General features: G+C 39.9%; 2 pseudogenes across 1 annotated transcript; both read right to left on the reverse strand.

The window, feature by feature from the left end:
• Positions 1-9,878: 9,878 nt before the first annotated feature.
• On the reverse strand, positions 9,879-12,041 carry LOC144702919 (floral homeotic protein APETALA 2-like; annotated as a pseudogene). Its single transcript, XR_013581425.1, has 7 exons — positions 11,648-12,041; positions 11,534-11,559; positions 11,419-11,449; positions 11,266-11,352; positions 11,049-11,194; positions 10,438-10,482; positions 9,879-10,364 (listed from the first exon to the last, which is right to left on the reverse strand). The product of XR_013581425.1 is annotated as a floral homeotic protein APETALA 2-like (transcript).
• A 205-nt stretch (positions 12,042-12,246) lies between these two features.
• LOC144702927 (ethylene-responsive transcription factor ERF011 pseudogene) lies at positions 12,247-13,070 on the reverse strand (annotated as a pseudogene).
• Positions 13,071-16,398: the final 3,328 nt, after the last annotated feature.

Genomic DNA, 16,398 nt, shown 5'->3' on the forward strand with positions numbered 1-16,398 from the left:
CATGGATCAGATTAGACCCACTTAAAGCATGTAAAATGTATTAATTATTATCTCCTTTCACAAAGGCAAAAACATGAATAAATTCCATAAGTGCACAAAAGAGTCATGTTTTTAGGAGAAGCTGGCACCCATGTGTCTAAGTCATTGTACTTATGGGTGTATGTATAGGGAATGCCATTGTTTCTACACTTCTCATCATTCATCAAAGTGGAAAGTGGTTGTTGTTTTATTCTTGAGTCAAGATGAATTTTTTTGTGACCTCAATAATAAACTAACTTCTATAGTACTCAAAGCACTGTGATGTATTTTTAAGGCTCATCCAAGTAAAATGCATTATAGAATGTATTGTCCCTGTCATCACATAAGGTGATATATCAATGTCATCATTCATAAATGCAATTCACAACCATCTCGCGGACTCTGAGCATCATCATTATGTAATGTCAATAAAAGTGGAAAAGTAATAATATGGATAGGGGTTCAATAACTTGCATTCATCTCATGGACTTATCATCAACATATGCATGTGAGTTAGTAAAATAATGAATGTTATCATTTGCTCCATAGACATTAACATTATTCATACATAAACATATTTATTATTATTGTATATTTACAGTTAATAAAATATTAAATACTATGAGTGAATATAAATCATAACTTTATCGTGAATTTTTACTCGAGCTATTATGGTTATTCCCTATTTTAAGGGAATTTTTATTTCTAAAATTATTTTATTTGATATCTATTTAACGAATTTTAAGTTTATTAAATCCATATTTTTGGGATAGGGGAACACTATTACTGGTTAGTGGATCACATAGTGTGATGGTGAGAGCAATTTGATGGAATTTTATTACTTTAAAGTCAATATCACATTACACATCTTGTTCAGAATTCATGAATATAAATAAAGTTTGATATTATTCATGTTCAAACTTTATAATAAGTTTCAAATATTTGGACAATTGAATTATTATGAGATTTTGATATGGTGGATGCTCATTTTAAACCCATCATAGAGATTTCCATTCATAGTATATTAGAGAAAAAAATATAACTATTTTTTATAGAATCACACAATCTACTCATCAAATGATGAGGATGGTTGATATCGTAAAACTTAATGTGAAGACATTAAAGAGAGATGGTGGGTGCTCTTGTGGAAAATATTTAACTAACTGATCTAAATGAATTCTTGGATGGTTTATAGATCACATTCATCTAAGTTGATTCATATCATAGTTGGGTAAGTGTTCCTTAAAGCTGAGACACCAAACAATTCTTTTCATGAATGATTATGTATTACTTATGACTTGTGCGATAGAAATATATGTGGCCGGAAAGACAACCACACACTCCACATATTTTTCCATATACATTAATACGATGCATTCTTTGTAGTGTATGTGTGATTGATTATAATGAAGTCCATTAATACATGATCTGACTTAGTGAATTATGATGATATCATAATACAGAGATCACAAGACTTTCTAATCATGTATTCCTATTCAAAGGATACTCTAGAATGACAACACGGTATCAGGATTGATTAACACTATCTAGTCTCAGTCATATGATGAGTATGGACGATCCCCTAGCCATTATTATTGGTGTTCTTTAGCCGAAAGACTTCACTGAATTCATCCGTACAAATCTCATTGTTTATCAAGTTGATTCATGTCATGGTTGTGTAAGTGATTCTCAGCCCTAAGATACCAAAGACATAGTGTGTAAAGATGGTCAAACTTTGACTATGACCTATGACTTCATAATCATTGAATTCTAAGCAGTCTTAGTAGGAGTGCATCAAGAAATTCACAAAGATGATTAAGTGGTCAAGATGGGACAATCTACCTTGGTATAAGAGTAGAAAACCCAAGGAAGACAATGAGATGAAGTCATTGGACAAAGGCAGTGGAATATATGATAAGAGTTCTTTGATGATTTCCATACACACAGGTGCTAACATGTAACCAATTGGGGTTTGTTAGTTGATGATAATCGAAGTCATCCTAGGAGCATCAAGCGGATGAGTGCAAAATATTTAAAAATCCCAGATGATTTAAAAATAATTTGGGCACATATATGAAAAGTAATATTTCTTAAAAAAAACTTCTGAAATGATTCAAATAAAAATTTTAAGTTATATAGGAATAATAAGGATATATGTATAAGAACTTTAAGGATATATTTACATTGGCTTTATCAAATGACCTCAAATCATTTTATCATAAATTTATCAATATTTCTGACTGAATGGACACTTGAAAAGGTTAATGATCAAAATATTAAGTCAATATTTTTTAAATCTATCATTTCATAAGAAACCGGAGTATATGAACTTAATATTTCATAATATTCTTAAAACTATAAATTAAATTGAAGCTCCTCAATCATGTGAGACATCTACAGGCTGGCCAACTGAAGTCTACAAGACTTATAGTGATTTACTTATTTAATATAGCTAAATAGTTAGGTGAAAATTTACAGAAAATATATGCTCTCATAATTTAAGTTCCCTTTACTAAATCTAAGAACATTTAATGATGTTTGATTTTTTAATAAAGTGATACCTCCTATATATCTAAATTGGTGATTTAATCCTTTCATTAGATTAATAAACTTAATCTGCGTAATAAACTTAATGCCTCCTATATATCTACATTGGTATATTTCTTATTTATTCCAAAAAGCTGAAATTTAGAGAAAATGTAATGGCTATAATGGTTATATATGTATATTTTTTGGTATTTTATAGGAAAAATGTATTTCAAACTCAAAAGTACAATAAACTATCTGATTTTGTCTAAATCACGGTGAGAGTCTAAATCATTAAATTCAATGGATTTTGACATGAAAGTGCATTTTTAGATTTTTTTTCCATGTGTAAAAGGAAAAAAAATCGACATTTCCAAATTAATTATTTTATTCGAAGATAAATTAAATGAAAGAATCACTAAATTACAAGAATTTTGAACACAACAAATGGAACTCCAATAGAGAAAAATTAATTCCCTAGAAAATATAAAGCATTAATATTTTAGAGATTTCTGGTATTATTTTAATGTGAATATATAACATAAATTTCATAAGTGGAAATGAAATAAAAAATATGGGGAAATTGGGGTTTGTAGAACTGGTAGTCAAAAGAGCGTTCGTGAAAGGCAAAAAAAAATCACTTCAATAAAATATAAAATAACTTAGGATCTTTTATTCATGTATATTAGTTTTGTATTTATCATATATTATCATTATATTACAATGAAATTACTCAGAATAAAAATTGAGAATGTACTGTGAGACAAATCGAAGAGAGATGATGATGCACATGTGGCATTGTTGAGGCTTTAACTAAAAAAATCTATTGATCAGTGTTAAAATTCTGGATCTAAAATAGACCTTTTAAGTTTTAATACTTAAATAACAAATAAATAATTTTTTGTTGGAAGTTTAAGATAAGGAGGAGAAAAATGATAAATCAAAAGATAAGAGAAAAAGGGATTGGATAAGATGAAACTAATTAAGATGTGGTTTACTGAAGGTTAACCTTGGCTTTTATATTTGATGGTGAGTGCTTTAATATCTGAAATAAGGTTTCATAGTATGATATGAAGCTTATTTGTGCATATACGGATATATATTTTGTGAAATATTTAATAATTTAATTTAATACATGAAGTATACAGTTTGAAGATAAAGGAGATACAAAATGGAAACATGAGAGAACAGAAAATGTACATTTAAGATGGTGAAATGTAACTACTTTTATACCATGGTGAATCCAGGTGTCTAGCACACAATGATGGACTTGGTATGCCATGTAAATGTAGGAATTTTAATCTCTTCATTGGTTCCCATGTAAGTTTATATCAAATCTCACGTGGGCCCAAACATAGGTGTGCCATGGAGCTTACTAAGGCATATGATACTTTTATGGTATTTTAAAATATTATTTTTAGAATATATATATTTATTTTTACTTTTCTTGGCGCAGGTGACATGGACCAATCAGAAAAAAGGATTTATTTTTTAGCAATAAATGTGTTGTGTGGCCTGAGAAAGAGATGCTAATATTGCTCTCTCATTTCTCTCTCCTTGGAATAGTCAACAATGACAACGGGGCGATGTGGCAGCACCATAGAGCGCCATGTGTACACGTGGCGCATACTGTTGGTTTAGAAGGGGAAATCACTGACGTGGCATGCACTGATGTGGCGCCACATCACTACGACAAAAGCTATTAAAATATATTTAAATAATAAACTATAATTATTCCTTTTTGTCTTTTTCCCAAGGCAACATGTGGCGTGACAGGAGCCATCGATTGCAGATGAATTTCAGCCAATCATCACATTTAATGCCCAGAAGAGGCCAAACCCTAAACGAATGTTGTGACGGTGCTGACGAGGATGTAGAGAGAGAAAATTTTGAATTAAATTGACGCTAGAAATCATCAGATTTACAATCTTGATATCTGATGATCCAGAGCTCGGATCAAGCTGAAATGTTAAGGGCAGCTTCTTCTTTTTATCCTCTATCCATCCATATGGTTGGATCTACAAATTGAGCCCCCAATATTTAAAAAAAAACATATTTAAGATCACTTCCTCCTAGTGAGGTAGATTGAAAGAAAGTGAAATATTGAAGGTCCATCAAGTGTCTCAAGTGCTAGGGGAAAATTCAACAGAGTGGGGACGTTGATCTGCAGCAGGAAGACGTCGTTATCCTACAAAATATAGGGATCCAAGGTTAGCTTTTCGTCTTACATTGAATCATTTCCAACACGCTTAGTGAGTTTATCCATCTTCACCATCTTCACCATCTATCACCTTCATCCATTACCATCCTCAATTCACTCCATCATTGTCCCCTACCCATCCTCACCTTAACCTTCATTTCATGTGCTCTCTAAATCGTGACGATCTCATTACGCATCTCTCTCCTTCCTATTTCAACCAACACATATCACTACGCCTCTCATTTCTACCATCAATCTACCTCATTCTCGCCATCTTTATGATTGTATCCTCTTGCGTATACGCCAACTACCATGTCATTGTTACGATCCCCTCTTGCTCTCCTTTCTCGTCCACCTTAATCCCAAATTAGTAAAAACTAATTAGCCATATATCATATTATTATCTACTCTCATCACGCATTCACTACCGTTGAGATAAGTCCTCTCATCTTTGCTTCACCCAATTGAGATCGTACTTTCCCTAATATCGGTTCCCTATGGAGAAAACCTGTATTCATCACTAACTAATTAAATTATTTACGAGTATTGATTATAAGTTTTATTGATTAAACTCAAATTCCCAACGATGTAATTACCCAAATTTTGAGCTTATCAACAAGATCGTGGCATAAAAGTAAAGAAATAAATTAAGTTAAAAATTTAAAATTTATAAACTAATTCCAATTGAGAGGAAATACCATCAATCAATCTCCCACATTGATTTTTATCACGATTTCAACCTGTTAGATGCTCTTCATTATTAGAAAAATTGATCTTCTATCGATTCCCACTATCCGCCTATGGGGAGGTAATTTACTATGACTACTTATTTAGTATAGGTTACTACTAGAGTGTCGTCGTTAGTTGATTCTGTTTTTTATCTACCCACCAATTGAAAAAAACAATATTTGGGTGAAATGAAATGGGATTAATCTATACACATCACCTTGAAAATAGTTTAATTTAATCTGATTAACAGGATTTCAATGAAATTAATCCTAATTTGGTATGAATTTTTGGCAACTTAGATTGGAATATTTAAGCATGTGTACCTCCAATCATATAAGTCAAAAAATCCCTGAAGCTAGTGAAATTTTTAAGCTTATTATCTAAAGATACTAGCCAGAAGCTTAGACAACATTAGTACCCAACATCCTAATACGCACCATGAAGTCATTTCCCAATCCTATTTTGGAGTCCTGGCACGAAGAATAAAACAACAGAATTATCAAATGAACAAGATTCCCAACATCATAGAAAAATGTTATAAAATAATTAAGAAAATGTGGATATTTCAAAAACCAGATTAAAACATTACAAGTTTAATGGAATTTTGCAATGAACACTAAGGTGCATTCTTCGCTTAAAAAAACCAAGAAATTAATTTAAAAGTAACCATATTCTAATATTCTCATGTCTCCGTTTTTTCCACAATAATGATGTATACATTCTACCATGAAAAATGTTACCTGGTTAATGACAATAAAATAAAATTTACAGATTTATATGATGTATATTGTAAATGAAGGACCATCAATCTCATTATGAATTGTTGCCCAGTTCTCACTTTTCATCATGGAACTATCATTTTTCAACTCCTCAATTCTCCATGCTCATCTAAAAATTCACAACAGCAATAATTATTTCTGCACTAAGGTGTACCTCATGAACGTGATGATCTCACAATTGGGAGAGAAAAGTGAAAATATGGATTTTTGGTTGCACAGACAGAAAGGAACTCTACTGCAACACTAGCTAGTCAAGGGTAGGTCTGTGAGCCAATGCAGTTCCACCATTCCAGGGATGTTTCACTCTAACACTTTGAAACATCTCTAACACGTAGAATATTTTGGTGAGTCAGTTTTTTCATTCAAAGCCTTTTGTTCCTACATCTGTCCCAATGAAGGGGTGTGAGCTAATACACAAATGCCAAGGCGTTGTTATTCATACTATAACATAGGGATGCATTCTTTTTGAAAGGGTCAAGAATGGTGATGGTGGGGGTCTCCCATTTCTTTGGGATCATGACCTCACACTTCAATCGTTGGCTGTACATACTCTTAGAGGCAGGGTCATATTAATGCACTTTGAGTAGGGGTTAACTTTGTTCCTGAGTGGAAGATAATGGATTCGACAAAGCATCAGTATGCCTCATCAATGCCTTCAAAATACATGATTGTTACTCTTATTGTCTTCAAGTCTCTAGCAAAGTTTTTGTTTTGTAAATGGCCATAGGATATTATGAAAGTCAAATAACATCTCTTACTAGTCAAAGGAGACACTCATGTCATTATTCATCATAGCTAAGATCTCATTGAGTCAATGCTCAGATGGAAATGGCCAAGGCTCTCAATCGAGTGACAACATCCCCCCGACAAAAAAACAAAATTAACCAAATTTCAGCTCACATCACATCATCCTTCCATTTCCATATAAATCATCAACATTTCCTTTGTAGTCACCATCATCTTCATCACAAACTATAGCCCCCCCGGCCTCCCTCCCCCATAGCCTTATCAGTACTCTTATCTGCACTACAAACATTGAGTGAGGTATTACAAATACACCACCAACACAAGGAACATGCTGATCTGTATTGGATTATTCACTAACAGATCTATAGTGTATCCATAAGCTCTTGAGCGTGGTAGAAATCATCAACTTGTGGCTTGAGACATTGTCTATGGTGATTGCATCAACCTAAATTAGAAAAAAAAGCTTTCTACAAATAGAATAATAAAAGGGAGGGCAACTCGGTTATTGTGCACGCCTTGGCATTCAGCCTAAGTATCCAACACATGGGTCACAATTGAACTCATATTCTCACTATCGTACTAACCATAGAGCTCTCAAATGGTGAGCACACCTCCCACTGTCTTTCTAGTCATTGCATTGTGATACAGAGTAGGCTGCTTGAATTTTTGGTTCTCCACTCATCCCTATCTAAGGACACCTTGGGGATGTTGGATAGAAAATCCATTAAGGTCCCCTTAATGACCCCATCCAACTTTTTTGTGGCAGCCTTTATCACCATTGAGCCCGACATGCTAATATTCATCTTGCCACAAAACTGCCACATGATATTGAATGCCTCATTTGCGACAGTCCTCCATGATAAACGTGTGAGAAAAATGAATAGGGCTATATCTTTCATTTTCTCCAGGTTCTTCATCATGGTTTTTACATGTCCATACATCTCAGGTATAGAACATTAATCATGAGTAATGCCCTTCATCTGATCACAGAGCCAATGCTGGTTCCCTTGCAGATGTTGTTAGAAGACGTTCATATACTTGTATGTATGCCTCATCAATCTATTTCACTATGAGTCAGCTTTGTGATCATGATATGGTAGGCAAGCCCATTTCCTTGCTCAAACTATCATAAAATGGTGCATTATTGCAGCCTTTAAGGGATGTCAAGCATGTGACATACATGACCAACCTTGCATCACTACTTGAACAGTGTCTGGCAATTATGTTTGACTAGACTTATAACACACATCTATGTTAGTCATGAGCATCATCAGGTTTGAAAACATTAAATAAATATTGAATAATAAAAATAATTATTAAATAAATTGCTATCACCCAAGTTACCAACGCCCATACCGTGAAGGATTTCTGTAAATTCAGGGACATATGACATTATGAGTTATATATGATGGCGTCTATTATAGTTTGTCATGTCACAGGTTGTCATGTGATGTCACCGGTCATCAACCATCTGTCATGCTCCTGTTTCTGTCACGTTTGGGACTTGTCAAACTCTACATGTTGCATACACTCCTTAAGGAAACTAAGGAAAGAAGCATCAAAATGCCTCTTGACTAATTACACAAATACTTGTGTTTGGGTAAACTTCAGAAGTGTTTTGACCATTCTTGGCTGAAAACCTACCTGTTGTCATAAAGTGAGAAAACATCCAATTTGGAATGGGTGGTTAATCACATCCCTTCTGAATCAGCTGATCCGTTGTCAGAAGCCCATCATTGTTTAGAGTAATTACTTTGGACCCCATAATTTTTTATCCCGCCGGCCAACTGCATACAACTATTAACTGAGGAAAGCCGCCAAGGCAGGTGGTTTGGCATCCATGCAGAGAGCCGAAGCTGTAACTGGGCCAGAGCAGACATCACAGGGCCCAGTTCTCTCTCTCTCTCGCTCTCTCTCTCTCTCTCTCTCTTTTTATCTGCCCTTCTCTCTCTCTCGATCTCCCGTGATCTCTCTCTCTTAATCTCCCCTTCTCTCTCTCTCGCTCTCTCTTGATCTCTCTCTCTCTCTCTTTATCTCCCCTTCTCTCTCTCTCTTTATCTCCCCTTTCTCTCTCTCTCTCTCTCAATCTCCCCTTGTCTCTCTCGCTCTCCCATGGTCTCTCTCTCTCGCTCTCCCTTGATCGTTCTTTCTCTCTCTTTATCTCCCCTTCTCTCTCTCGCTCTCCATTGATCTCTCTCTCTGTTTATCTCCCTCTCCTCTCTCTCCCTTGATCTCTCTCTCTCTCTCTCTCTCTCTCTTTCTCTTTATCTCCCTCCTCTCTCTCTCTGTCCCTTGATCTCTCTCTTTATCTTTATCTCCCTCTCCTCTCTCTCTCTCCCTTGACCTCTCTCTTTCTCTTTATCTCCCGTTCTCTCTCTCTCTCTCTCTCTCTGTTTATCTCCCCCCACTCTCTCTCCCTTGATCTCTCTCACTCTTTATCCCCCTTGATATCTCGCTCTATCGTTCCTCTCTCTCTCTCGCCCTTCATGTCTCTCTCTTTCTTTATCCCCCTTGACCTCTCTATATCGTTATCCTCTTCTCTCTCTCTCTCTCTCGCCCTTCATGTCTCTCTCTTTCTTTATCCCCCTTGACCTCTCTATATCGTTATCCTCTTCTCTCTCTCTCTCTCTCTGTGTTCCCCTTATCCCTCTTATCTCTAACTCTACGGCTATCTCTCTTCATGTCTCTCTCTTTGTCCCCCTTGATCTCTCTCTCTCTCTCTCTTTATTCCTATAGTTATCTCTTCTTCTCTCTCTTTCTCTATGTTTATCTCCTTCTCTCTCTTTGCATTCTTGATCAGTCTGGGACTCTGGGTTCTTGTTAGGCTGGGCCAGAAGCAAGCATTAATGGCATGCCCACATAATCCAGAAAAAAAAAACGAAGAAATGGAAGGAGCCCCCATAAATGAAAGAAGTGATCACCATCCACACTCCACAGAAGGGCCAGCCGCCGCATCGCACAAGAAAACAACCTCCCATTGGCGGTGCCGCCGCCGCCAAGTCCGCCATGCAAGATTCTCCCGTCATCCGTCTTTCTTCCGGCGCCTGGAATCCTGATGATGCTGCAGCCGAATCCTGCCACCTGGCATGAAGATTCGCTGACTTGGCGGCGGCGGCGGCGGCGGCGCCGCCAATATGAATCCGTCGCCGCCGAGGCAGAGGTTAAGATTCTCGGCGGTCCTCTCCGATGCGAGAAAGAATTGGATCCATAAATGCCAGAATTCCAGGTTTTCAAGGAAAAATCTTTTCGAGAATTGGGTTTTACTAAAATTCTGCACGGGGTTTTGCTCCATCTCGTTGGAAGCCGGGTTGAAGTTGGTCGCTGCGTCTCTCCCGTTGCACCCAATCGCGGCTTTCTCGTAAGCCCTGCTCACCAGAACGCCGTCAGATTGCTACCTTGATCGATGATTGATGAGATTAACGGCGACGATGCGCCCACCTCGCCGCCTCCAGCTCGGTGTCGAAGAGCCCCAGATAAACATACCTGTTCCAGTACCCGACAATTATCTCAATAATTAAAAAAACACCAGTTCCCGTACCCGACATTTATCTCCATGATTAAACAAATACCTGATTTTCTAGTTATTTCTTCTTCCCCGGAATCCGATAATTATCTCAATGATCAAACAATTACCTGATTTTCTAGTTATCACTTCTTCCCCAGAATCCGATAATTATCTCGATGATTAAACAAACACCTGATTCTCTTATTCCTAAAGCTTCCCCAGAATCCGATAATTATCACAAATTCACAATGATTAAACAAATACCTGATTCTCGTATTCCCAATTTTTCCCCGGAATCCGATAATTATTTCAATGATTAAACAAACGCCGGATTCTCTTATTCTCACTTCTTCCCCACTATCCGACGCTATCTGGATACTTAAAACTAATTCTTACTTCTTCCGAAGAATGCGGAAAGTTCAGCAAGAATTATCAAGAGGTCCGCTACTGTGGTTCTTACTTCTTCCCCAGGAGCAGAAAATTATGTCAAAAATCAATGATGGATGGTGGCTAAAAATTTATGCAAGAATGATCGCAAAATTACTTCTTCCCCAGAAGCTGACCCATTCTCGCTTCCCATTTTCCGAATCTGTGAAGGCTGACGCCGCGGAACTTGGAGCTTCCCCGGGGAAAACCAGAGCTCTGTCGCCTCAGCACATGAACAAACTCTTCCTTGCTCAGATTCCTCATCTGCCATGGATCAAACAAACGCTGAATTTCCTTTCTTAATAATGCAATCACAGATGAATTCTTCCCGGTACCTGCTCCAGATCTTGTTCGTAGTCTTCCGCTTTAGAACAATGTCGGCGTCCGATCCCCGGAACTTGATCGCCGCCCGGTCGTACGCGCTGCGCACGGAAGAACAGATCTTGAACGAGACTCAAAATTGTTCTAAAGCGGCGAAGAGTCGTTACCGGGCGGCCGCGTGGGCGGTGTCGGAGCCACCTGCAATGACAAATTCATACCAGTCATTCGACCAAAGATGCAGAGAAATTCGACGCGTGCAGCTAAGAAACGAAGGATGACTACCGAGGTAAACCTGCTTGCCGCAGTCCCTGCATCGAAAATTAGGGCAGGAATCCGTCAATCCACGGCTCAATTGATCGATAAATTGATCTGATAATCGTCAGCCGAAGCACAAACCAGATGTGCGATTCCCATCGGCCGGTTCTTCGGTAGAAGGTGACGCCACGGTACTGCGAGCTACGCGATCTGGGACCTCGTCTACTCTTCTTCATCGCTTGGCCTACCGAGGCCAGAACAGAATCCCGGCGAATTTCCATCTCCCCCGCTCTCCGATCTACATGAACAGGGAAGAACTGACGAGTCACCCTCTCCGATCCTTCAACGCCGATTTGCCTTGCGATGTTCATCGAAAACCCGAAGATCTCGCAAGAAGTCGCGATCTCGTTCAGATCCACCGTCCCCGCCGCCATTTTCGCCACAGTACCAACCTCTGCGTCCCAAAACCTAGTATCCATCAAAATTGGCGAAGATCACCCTATATCCGATTTGATTATACCAGCAGCGAGAGTTAGAGAGATGTATGCTTGCCTCATGCCCGAAGCATCTCTCTCTCTTCAACAGCCCGAGTACAACGATCGCGGACGAATGATAGATATTACGTTCGGTAATTTTAACGATGTAAACGAGGAGGAGCTCGTCGGGATCATCATGAATTCATGATCATGATGAGATCATCTCTCTCTCTACCGGCTCTGAATGGCCAGAACTCGTGATCAGACGCCAAGAGAGAGACATTAAGAGAGGGAGATTTACATTTTACAGCTGTGCTTGTTACCGGAGCCAGGTGGAGTAGTGGCCACGTGGCCGCATCTCTCTCTCTAGAATCTCTCGTATGAACGAGGCCGAAGGTCGTGTGTTGAGAGTTGAGAGAGAGAGAGAGGGAGAGTGAAAGAGGTGCCACGTCAGCGCCACGGGGGATTGTCCAGGTGGCAGCCAGCGGGGCAGACGGCGTTAGAGATCGGGGTTGGAGCCGTCGGGGCTGGGGCAGCGGTTGAGGTCGGGGTTGCGGTGGGCCCGAGGCGGCGGCGGCGGCGGCGGCGGATCCAAGTCGAGATGGCGGCGCTGGAGTTGGATTTCGTCAACGCGGGCGCCGACTTCGGTGGCCAGCTGGCGGATGGCGGCGGCGGAGAGGTCGAGGGCGGCGGGGGAGACGGCGGGGACGTCGTCGGGGAAGTTGAGGCGGGCGCAGGGGCCGCGGAGGTAGAACAAGGCGGTGTCGTAGGCCCGGGCGGCGGCTATCGGGGAGGAGTAGGACCCGAGCCAGATCCGAGAGCGCTTATTGGGCTCGCGGATCTCCGCGACCCATTTGCCCCACTTGCGCATCCGAACTCCTCGGTAGGGCCGGTCGGCCGCGGCGGAGGGGGGGTCGTCGGGGCGGCGGCGGCGCGCGGCGGCGTCGTCGGAGGAGGGGTTGGTGGTGAGCGCAGTCATGGGCGGGGAGCCGGCGCTGGTGGTGCAGCACTCGCGCTCCATCCCCCCCCTCTCTTGTCGCTCTAGAAATGCGCTTGCCAGGCAGGCCGGCGGCGGAAGGGGGACTCACCCAGCGCATTTATACGCCGGCGCCCCCTCCTTATTCGCCAAGCATCTGTCCCCTTCTCTCTCTATCTCTCTATCTCTATCTATATCTATCTCTATCTGTATCTCTCTGTCTCTCTCTATCTCCATCCCTCTCTCTCTATCTCTATCTCTACCTCTATCTCTCTCTGTATCTCTATTTCTATCTCTATGTCTATCTCTCTCTTTCTATCTCTTTATATCTCTCTCTCTATCGATATCTCTCTCTCTATCTATATCTATCTTTATCAATATATATAATCTCTCTGTCTATATATCTCTCTCTTTATCTATCTATCTATCTATCTATCTCTATCTAGTATCTATAGAAGTTGTACATGAACTATGCTATAGTTGGGTTTTAGAGAGAGAATGGGTGTTGTCGTTGTATATAACATGACCCAATCATGTGATAGTTGGACCATATCTGCAGTCTATTGGTCTATGTTACGTGCTTTCTTGTCCCGTTCTCTCTCTCTCTCTCCGGATTCGCCGTTTGTCCTGTTCGACCTTTTTCTCTCACAGGGTCTTTAAGGGCGCTAAGGCCTAGCCGCCGCTGAGGTTTGGCCCGTTTCCCAGATCAAAACTTCACTGCTCCGGTCGCGACGACCGTGACGCGGCTGCCAGTTCCCAGCTCTCTCTCTCTCTCTCTCTCTCTCTCTCTATCTCTCTCTCTCTCTCTCTCTCACTGTGTGTCTTTGAGGAGACCCACGTCGCAGTCTCCTCCGAAAGAACTAGACGAGGGGAGGTTCCCATCGACATGGTCGGCTGCATCACGTGAAGCGAAAAAGACTCGGAGAAGGAGAGAGAAGTGAGAAGAGAGAAGACAGAGAGGAGAGAGGAGAGAGAAAGAGAAGTGGAGAGAGGAGAGAGAAAGAGAAGTGAAATTAGAGAGAAGAGAGAGAGGAAGAATGAATAATAATAATAATAATAGAAAGAAGAGAGAATTGAGATGAGAGAAGAGAGAAGAGAGACGAGAGACGAGAGACGAGAGAAAAGAGAGTCGAGAAAAGAGAAGAGAGAGGACTCAGAGGAGAGAAGAGAGAATAAGAGAGAAGAAAAGAGAAGAGAGAAGAGAGAGAAGAGAGAGAAGAGAGAAGAAGAGAGAAATAAGAGAGAAGAAGAGAGAAAGAAGAGAGAATAAGAGAGAATAAGAGAGAAGAAGAGAGAAGAAGAGAGATTGAGAGAACAGAGAAGAGAGAAGAAGAGAGAAGAAGAGAGATTGAGAGAACAGAGAAGAGAGAAGAAGAGAGAAGAAGAGAGATTGAGAGAACAGAGAAGAGAGAAGAAGAGAGATTGAGAGAAAAGAGAAGAGAGAACAAGAGAGAACAAGAGAGAAGAAGAGAAGAAGAGAAAAGAGAGAAGAGAGAAAAAGAGACAAGAGAGAGAAGACGAGAGAAGATGAGAGAAGAAGAGAGAAGATGAGAGAAGAGAGAAGAAAAGAGAAGAAGAGAGAAAAAGAGAGAAGAAGAGAGAAGAGAGAAAAAGAGACAAGAAGGAGAAGAAGAGACAAGAAAGAGGAGAGAAGAGAGAGAAGAAGAGACAAGAAAGAGGAGAGAAGAGAGAGAAGAAGACAAGAAGAAAGAAGAGAGAAGAGAGAAGAAGAGAGAAGAGAGAAGAAGAGAGAAAAAGAGAGAAGAGAGAAAAAGAGACAAGGAGAAGAAGAGAAAAGAAAGAGGAGAGAAGAGAGAGAAGAAGACAAGAAGAAAGAAGAGAGAAGAGAGAGAATAGAGAGAAGAGAGAGAAGAGAGAGAAGAGAGAGAAGAGAGAAAAAGAGACAAGAAGGAGAAGAAGAGACAAGAAGGAGAAGAAGAGACAAGAAAGAGGAGAGAAGAGAGAGAAGAAGACAAGAAGAAAGAACAGAGAAGAGAGAGATTAGAGAGAAGAGAGAGAAGAAGAGAGAGAGAGTGTGGGCGGTTGATGAGGGGAGTGCATCTGAGTACCTGCATTGCAACTTGCAAGTGGGACGCGCCAAACGGGTCGCCGATTGACCCTCTCGACCCGCCGTCCACCATTCAATGATCATTATTCGATGTGCTCGCAAATGTATGAACCAATGAACACCCCAAACAACCTCAAACTCATCTCTTCGAGGCCATCACCTCTCCTGCAGTTAGAGACCCCGTAGACTTCTCTTTCATCCGATGAAGAGAGAGACATGGATAACTTCACTCCCTAGTCTCTCGACATGGCATCTCTCTCTCCTCTCTCCCTCTTCAATGAGCAGCCGACCACACCGGCGCCGTCCCATCTGTTCCAGACCGGTTGTTCACTTGAAGGGTCAACGCCTTGCCTTAAAGGGCATCATCGTCTTGACTTGATTCAAAGCCCACCAGTCTGCCACCGGCTTATCAAAAGCCCTCTGTAGCTTGACTTGATTGTTATTTTTAGGTTTATGTCGCAAAAAAGAAACAAATGCAGAATGGTGGTTATCCATTTTCCTCAGAAAAGGAAAGTTCATTAGTGAGCTGGTGACAGCCCAGAATGGGAGGGAGGGGGGTTCGTGGAAAGGACCAGAAATGGAAAGTTCTTTAGTGTGCTTGAAAGGTCAATGAGTAATGTGAAGTGTCCATGGAAAGTCCCACAAAGGCCTGGCAATAGCAGGAAAAAAAACATTTAAAATAGGATTGCTCAGCAGTGACCTTGGAATAATATTAATAGCATGACTTTTTTCACAACAACCCCATGATGCAAGTCATCATAATGACATTATTATTAATTAGAATGCAGGTCGGGAACAATTATCACAATATTTAAGGAGTTTGACAAAGTATTGGGTAAGATAATGTAATTTAATTTATGTATCTGGAATATAATGGACTTCAAACAATAAATAATATCTTTGAGATGACACATGACAACTGTTTTCCACGTCTATAACCCCATCTTCAATTAGAGTGTTTCCATCTTCTAGAGTTGAGACCGTGATAAATCCTACTCATCTTAGAGATGCTGTCTGTATTTACTACGACGAAAATGGTCGCTCACCTATTGAAAATTATATTATTAGCTAGCAAGTTTATTATTTATCCTATGTACTACATTCAACTCCAGCTACATTAATTATATTACCAAATCCAGTTCTATGGCCTGCTACCTTGGCTTGAATACTTATGTTAATGTACATATACTTCTTCGTAATGGGGTTTTTTTCTCAGCTGCATTTTAATATGATATCTGTCAGTTTCTCTGAGCAGGGAGCTTCTACAAAAAATATAATGAGCTAGTCCTTATGGAAATACCCTTCAATGAGTAATTAAATGGATGAAAAAATCAAAGAGGCATAGTAAGATAATGAAAAAAATTGAATGGGA

Source organism: Wolffia australiana, chromosome 1 (assembly GCF_029677425.1).
Source record: "Wolffia australiana isolate 7733 chromosome 1, ASM2967742v1".
In the NCBI taxonomy this organism is placed as follows: Eukaryota; Viridiplantae; Streptophyta; class Magnoliopsida; order Alismatales; family Araceae; genus Wolffia; species Wolffia australiana.